The 6,746-nt window shown below is 40.2% G+C and overlaps 1 long non-coding RNA gene across 1 annotated transcript; it reads right to left on the bottom strand.

Annotated features, from left to right (window-relative positions):
• Positions 1-3,111: 3,111 nt before the first annotated feature.
• LOC133647989 (uncharacterized) lies at positions 3,112-5,952 on the bottom strand. Its single transcript, XR_009825816.1, has 3 exons — positions 5,900-5,952; positions 3,250-3,310; positions 3,112-3,162 (listed from the first exon to the last, which is right to left on the bottom strand). It is a non-coding gene; the product is annotated as an uncharacterized LOC133647989 (long non-coding RNA).
• Positions 5,953-6,746: the final 794 nt, after the last annotated feature.

Genomic DNA, 6,746 nt, shown 5'->3' with positions numbered 1-6,746 from the left:
ACAAAGAAAAGATTTAACCAATGAGATACAGAGAGATTTATCCTTAAAAGGCAGAACCTTGCTTTCCAAAGCAGAAGGTATCTCCAGGCTTACGTATGCGGCTATTTCTTTAGATGTTAACCAAAAAATATGTAAAACTATTGACAAAATACTTGTTGACTTTGTTTGGAAAAACAAAATTCATTATATTAAGAAATCTGTTATAATGAACAATTATAATCAGGGTGGTCTAAACTTTCTGGATTTCACTACACTAAACAACACCTTCAAGATTAATTGGATAAGACACTATTTGAAAGACCCTACCTCAATTTGGAACTTAATTTCTCATCATGTATTTTCTAACCTTGGAGGCCTACAATTTTTGCTATTGTGTAACTACAGCATTGACAGGATTCCTGTTGCTCTTTCAAACTTCCACAAACAAGCCCTTCTGGCATGGTCTCTTATATACAAGCACAATTTCTCACCTACCAAATAATTCATTTGGAACAATAAAGATATATGTTACAAAAGGAAATCTATTTTCCTCAACAATTGGTTCAACAATGATATTATTTTAGTGAGTCAGCTTTTCAATAAGGAAGGTCAACTTTTTAATTACCAAGAATTTCTCAACCATTTTAAGGTCCCTGTAACTCCCAAACAATTTGCCATTGTATTTGATGCCATTCCAACGGGTGTTGTTATGTTGTACAGGGCTTACTCATCTCCTCTTTCTGCTGTATAAATTGTGAATGATCCACTTGGCACTCCTGTGGGGAAACTTTGCTTTGATCAGAAAAATAACAGAAAAATCCGCAGCTTATTCCAAAATGATTGTGTGTCTGTCTCCTATGTAATTGCGCTCTGTAATAATATTGTGAATGACATTTGCTGGGTGAAAACATGGTCCCTTCCTAACAGGTATTTACTTACCAACAAAGTCAAAGAAATATCTTTTAAAATCATTCATCGTTATTACCCTGTAAAGACGGTGATGGTTAGATACAAGAAGGACATTGATGTTACCTGCACCTTATGTAATATGCATCCGGAGACTGTTTACCACCTGTTTTGGACTTGTGAAAACACTCGATCACTATGGCAGGGCATCTGTCGCTTCATCCTGGACAATATTCTTGACAAATTTGTGCTTTGTTTTAAAAATGTGATATTTGGTTTTACACTATATGAACAAAAATTTGAAAAGGAATTTTACCTTTGCAACCTCATACTATTGGCTAAGTTTTATATTCATAAATGTAAGTTTCTCAATACCAGACCTGTCTTTTGTGCCTTTAAAAAAGAATTAGAACTGTACATTAAGACACTCTCTACCTCGAACAACCAAAAAGCTGTGAAAACGATTATGCTGTGTTCCAAATTTAAGTTATTTACCGAAATTGAGTGAGCCTATGGCTTTGCACTTTGTTTATATTATGTTCTTTTTGCATTCTATTTTAGTTACTTTGAATTTATAACCCCCTGGTGCTGCTTTGTACTCTTTTTGTACTACTTTTGTACTTAGATTGTTGAAATGTTGAAATGTATAAATAAAAGTTAAAAAAAATATATATATATACCTTCCTACCCATTTACTTCCGGGGTCATTTCCGCTTACGTCATTTCCTCTTACGTCTTTGACAGCGATCGATAGCACTTCGTTTGACCCTTTTTTATAATACAGCGTTAACAAAACGTCTGTATTAATCGGACAAGTATTAATCTGACAAATTAACTTGAGGATATTCCTGACTGCACATTTGACTCGTGGACATATGAGGAAATAAATAATCAATCAACATTATTAAACTTTATTAAAACTACATTTATTCGTTAAATTCAGTTTTTTTTAGTTCTCTGTGTAAGTGAACTAAAATAAAATGACATTTATGTGCACATATGTACCTCAGTGAAGTCAGATGACCCGTGGTCAGACAAACAACAATATTTAGAATAAGAACATAAAAATAAAGAAAAACCTTGGGTATTTCTTCAAGACTTTAAAATGAGGCAAAAAAATGCAATGTAAAATGATTTTTTATTGTTTACAAATGTTTTGTTCCAAACATTGCGCGAGCTGCACCTAAAGAATGGGGAACACAGATAAAGGACAAAGCGTCAATTATAATCACAAGTGGTGGTCACCTCAGAAGTAGACATGTTATAGTGAAAAGCCCTTAAACCACATCAAGGTACAAACCAATAAAGGTTATTAGATTATTATTTTTGAACCAGTTATTTTTTCCCCCAGCTTACATATTTATTCAATCATTTTTTTTTTTTATGGAGCAACATAGGTATGATACAATGTATTCACTTTTGTATCATGGCATACCAGTACTGTATTCAGTTATTCTTTGACGACGCAGTCGATGGCCTGGACTGACTTTCTGGATACCCTAAAGACTGGCTGAAGAATGCCCTGCAATAGGCCGCTCGCCTTGTCTGTCCAATAACAGAACCTCTGGCCATGCCTTTGGGGAAATTGAAGAAAAGCTCTTCATAATTACAGTTACTAATCCATCCATTTTCTACCGCTTGTCCCTTTTTGGGGTCGCTGTAGCCTATCTCAGCTGCATTCGGGCGGAAGGCAGGGTACACCCTGGACAAGTCGCCACCTCATCGCAGGCAGTTACTAATCATGATAAACAATACATCAGATATTTCAAGAAGTTGTCCTACCCTTCAATGCCAAAGCGCTGCATTAGAAGGACACACCACCAACGCCGGATTGACTGCATGTCCAACTAGAGCAGATATAACAATGAGTTCATTATTTTTACCTCTCAGAGCCGCTTATTTTGAAATCTTTTAAATATCTAAATACTTACCACACTGTAGTGAAAAGTAGTGTCCGTACAGAGCCAGGGGAGTACTAAAAATAGAAAATAGTAATTTTTCTGAGCACATGTAATAATTGTGTAATGAAAAAAATATTTCTCTACTTTGTAATAATCTACTAAATTGATGAAAAGAGCCGTCAACATCAATACTGGAAATGTGATAGATAGGAATATCTCTGGAAGCAATAATTGCAACCAAATATTTTTGTAATTTGATACTGTGTTTCACATCATTGTGGGGGAAGTTTAACCTACTCTTCTTCTTTGCAAATGCTCAACTTACCATGAGCATGAAAACACCACAGTCATTCCCCGAGGTCTGGCGTGGGATCTCCTGGTAATACACATTAGCACCATGAAAATGTATACAGCCTTTGGGTTTACTACAAGAAATGTATATTTTATAGAGTAAACCTATTACCTGCATGTCTTTTCCAGTGAGCTCACTCCAGCTTCCTGGGACAATGTGCGGCACAATGCTCCTGCAGTAAAAAAGCCAAATGTGAATAAAATAAAATGCAATAAGCCACTTGGCATATTTAAACATGAAGACAAATTGTAAATAAACAAGTGAAAATTCTATTAGAACACTGCCAAAGCATGAACAAAATCACGTTTCACCAGTACTGGTCCATGACTTTGGTTGGGGACCCCTGTAGCACACCACTGGAACATGGCTAGAATGGGAACATAGCCGAAAGAAGAACATGTCTAAAACATGAGCATGGCGGGGAAGGGAAAGATGACTAGAACAGAACCATAGCCAAAACCAGAACATGGCTGGAACAAAAAGTGGCCAAAATGGAACTGTGGCCAGGATTATTATAAAGGGACCTAAAGATGGCTCTGTACACCTCATCACCAAAACCAGATGGCCAAAGGGCAAACTGAGAGTCCAGCAAGAGAATTTCTCTCTTTGCCGGCCTCAACACCTACAATGGTCAATGCAGAAACAGGATGGATTCTGTTTTACCCAAGTGTATGGATAGCTTGTTGTCAGTGAGCCAGGTGCAAGTTCTACAGAGCTCAGCACTGAGGATTTTCTCCACCTGTGACTTGTCCTTGCCGGATACCAGCAAGGCAGAGTCATCCGCAAACAAAAACAATTCACAGTCGCATGCCGATGACATGTCGTTTATGTATATTAGGAACAGTAAAGGTCCCAATATACTGCATTGGGGGACTCCACAGCTCACCGAGAGGGGGGGACACAGTGCTGTTCACCTCTACCACCTGCTCCCTCTCCTCCAAGTAAGATTGCATCCAGCTCCATGAGGTTTTGTTAAATCTGATTGCTCTGAGCTTATCCAACAGTATAGCGTGCTTAACGGTGTCAAAGGCCTTCTGAAGGTCCAGCATGACCATGCCGCAGTATTTGCCCGCGTCCACCTCATGTTTGATGTGGTCGGTCAGATAGAGAAGGCATGTGTCAGTGGAGTGGTTAGTTTTGAAGCCGGATTGGAATTTGTACATGAGTTTATTAGTGGCAAGGTAACTATCGACCTGTTCATAAACAATTTTCTCCATTACTTTCGAAACGGAACTGAGAATAGAAACAGGTCGGTAGTTGCCAGGTTCCAATTTGCTTCCTTTTTTAAAGAGGGGAGTTACTCTTGCTATCTTAAAATATTTTGGTACTTGGCCTTGTGTAATTGATAGGTTTATTATGTGCGTGATGATCGGGGCAATGATGGAGGCAGAGTCCCTGAGGAATCTGGAGGGAATATTATCAAGGCCGGTGGCCTTGTTAGGGTGGAGCGCGCTCAATTTTTTAAACACCTCATCAGCTGTGACCATTTCTAATTTGAAATCATCGTTGGATACTCCTAGCTTTCTGTAGAAGGCTTTAATGTGTTCTACACCAAAGCGACCAGAGTGGTGGGACAGCTTGTTGACAAGAGTTGCGGCTATGCTGGTGAAAAAGATGTTAAGTCTGCTAGCTACCTCCATTTTGTCTGTAAAGAGGGAGTCACCCTCCTTGATGCTGATGTTGGTGAGTCTTGTTTTAAGTTTCTGGCTGCAACCAGGAAGCTGGTTGTTGAGAATTTTCCAGAGCTCACGTGGCTTATTTGTGTTTTCCTCTATTTTGTCGTTAATGTAATTTTTTTTTAAGGATTTAGTCAGGTTGGTTGACTTATTTCTTAATTTATTGCATTGCTTTATGAGAGTTGAAAGGAGTAATTTGAGGTTGATATTATTGGGTTGTTTATCTACTTCTGTTTTACATTTTTGGTATTCAGAGTATTTCCTGTCTCTGTCTTTTATGGCAGCTAATAGGTCCGGATTCATCCATGGTTCCGAGCGGGGTTGATCCTGACTGTTTTCACAGGAGCCATGTCATTTAGTATCTTTAGGAACGCCGTTTTGAAGCGATCCCAAGCAACATCGACCAGGTTGCTCGCGAGCACAGGGGACCAGTCCCACTCATCTAATTTTAAATTGAAATTGTCATTGGAGTATTTTTTGAGGGATCTGGATTGGGCTGTTATGTGGCCATTGGCTTTAGGTTTAGCTATTTTACGGGTGCAGAAGGTTAGATAGTGGTCGCTAAGACCACAGATCATGACCCCACTATTTTTTATTTTAGGCCGATCTGAAGTGAGAATGAGATCTATGGTTGATTGGGTGGAATCACACACCCTTGTGGGTAGCGCTATTAGCTGGGAAAGACCGTGCAGATTACAACACTTGCTGAAGGATCTGAAGACAGGCGCATCTTTGCGTTGAATATCTGTGTTCAGATCCCCAGTTATAATTTTCTCTATGTTGTCTGTCCCTGCCAAGCATTCTTCCAAAGCCCCATAGAAATCACTCTGATTAGGGGGTCTATAAACAGTCCCTATTAGTACCGGCTTAGCGTTTTTAAATTTGATTTCCGCCCACACAGATTCCAGGTCATTGTGGTTAAGATCAGTGCGAGTTATGTATTTAATATCCTGGTGAATATACATACAAACGCCCCCACCGTGTTTATTCCTATCCTTTCTGATAACCGAAAAGTTTTGTATTTCTATCTCTGAGTCAGAAATACTTTGATAAAATTTGGTTTCAGAGAAACACAAGATTTTTACCTTCGTGTTGAGGAACATTTCTCTGATTTGGTCAAGTTTGGCTCCAGAGAGGCTGTTCACATTAAGGTGGATGATGTGAGTCCACTGGAACCAAAAAGAGCATCAGAGTCCGCTGTGTTGTGGTACTGACCAGAAAAATTGTTGGTTGTTATTGCTGTTGAAGTTGAAGAGCAAGGAGAGAGAGGAGAGAAAGAGAGAGGTATATTGATCGTCCTCCAGGTGAAGGGGGAGGGAGAGGGAGGGGCGGAGTTGGAGAGGGGGAGTCCAGGTAGGGTTGCTGGGGGTGGGGTTGGGTTTCCTTTTGGCGGGCTTTTTTGAAGACAAAGAGAATGAGAATAACGAAAATGTTTGTGTAAAGGCGCCTCTAAATCCTGTGTATGCCGCGTCCTCGACCGTCTGGGACCGGGGAGAGGCCGCGTGGACCCCTGCCATCTCGTGCAGTTCCCCGCAATCACCGATGTCTGGGTCGCCGTCCACCGCAGCCGCCGCGTCGTTCACCGCCGCTGAGTCGATGCCTTCTCCGATGACCGGGTCGTCTTCCACCGTCGCCGCCGAGCCTCCGACCGTGATGGGCTTCAGCTCAGGCGCCTCTGTCTTTAATTTTTCAAAGCGCTGGCAGTCAGGACATGTGCGCACCTAAAAGCAGTAATACAAGGGAAACATATTGTAGATATGATTTGATTCCACAACACTTTGCGACCTACTACTAACCTGAGTGTTTTAACTAAAAATTAAAATTAAAAGCAAATATCTTCCTTCTAGGAGCTTGCTTACCCAATCCAATGTGTCCTGTGTGATGGACCGCCAATAAAACTGGGGAGCAATCTTCGCTTGCATCCTCCGTGGT

Source organism: Entelurus aequoreus, linkage group LG04, assembly GCF_033978785.1.
Source record: "Entelurus aequoreus isolate RoL-2023_Sb linkage group LG04, RoL_Eaeq_v1.1, whole genome shotgun sequence".
NCBI lineage: Eukaryota > Metazoa > Chordata > Actinopteri > Syngnathiformes > Syngnathidae > Entelurus > Entelurus aequoreus.
This window is presented reverse-complemented; position numbering and strand designations above follow the sequence as displayed.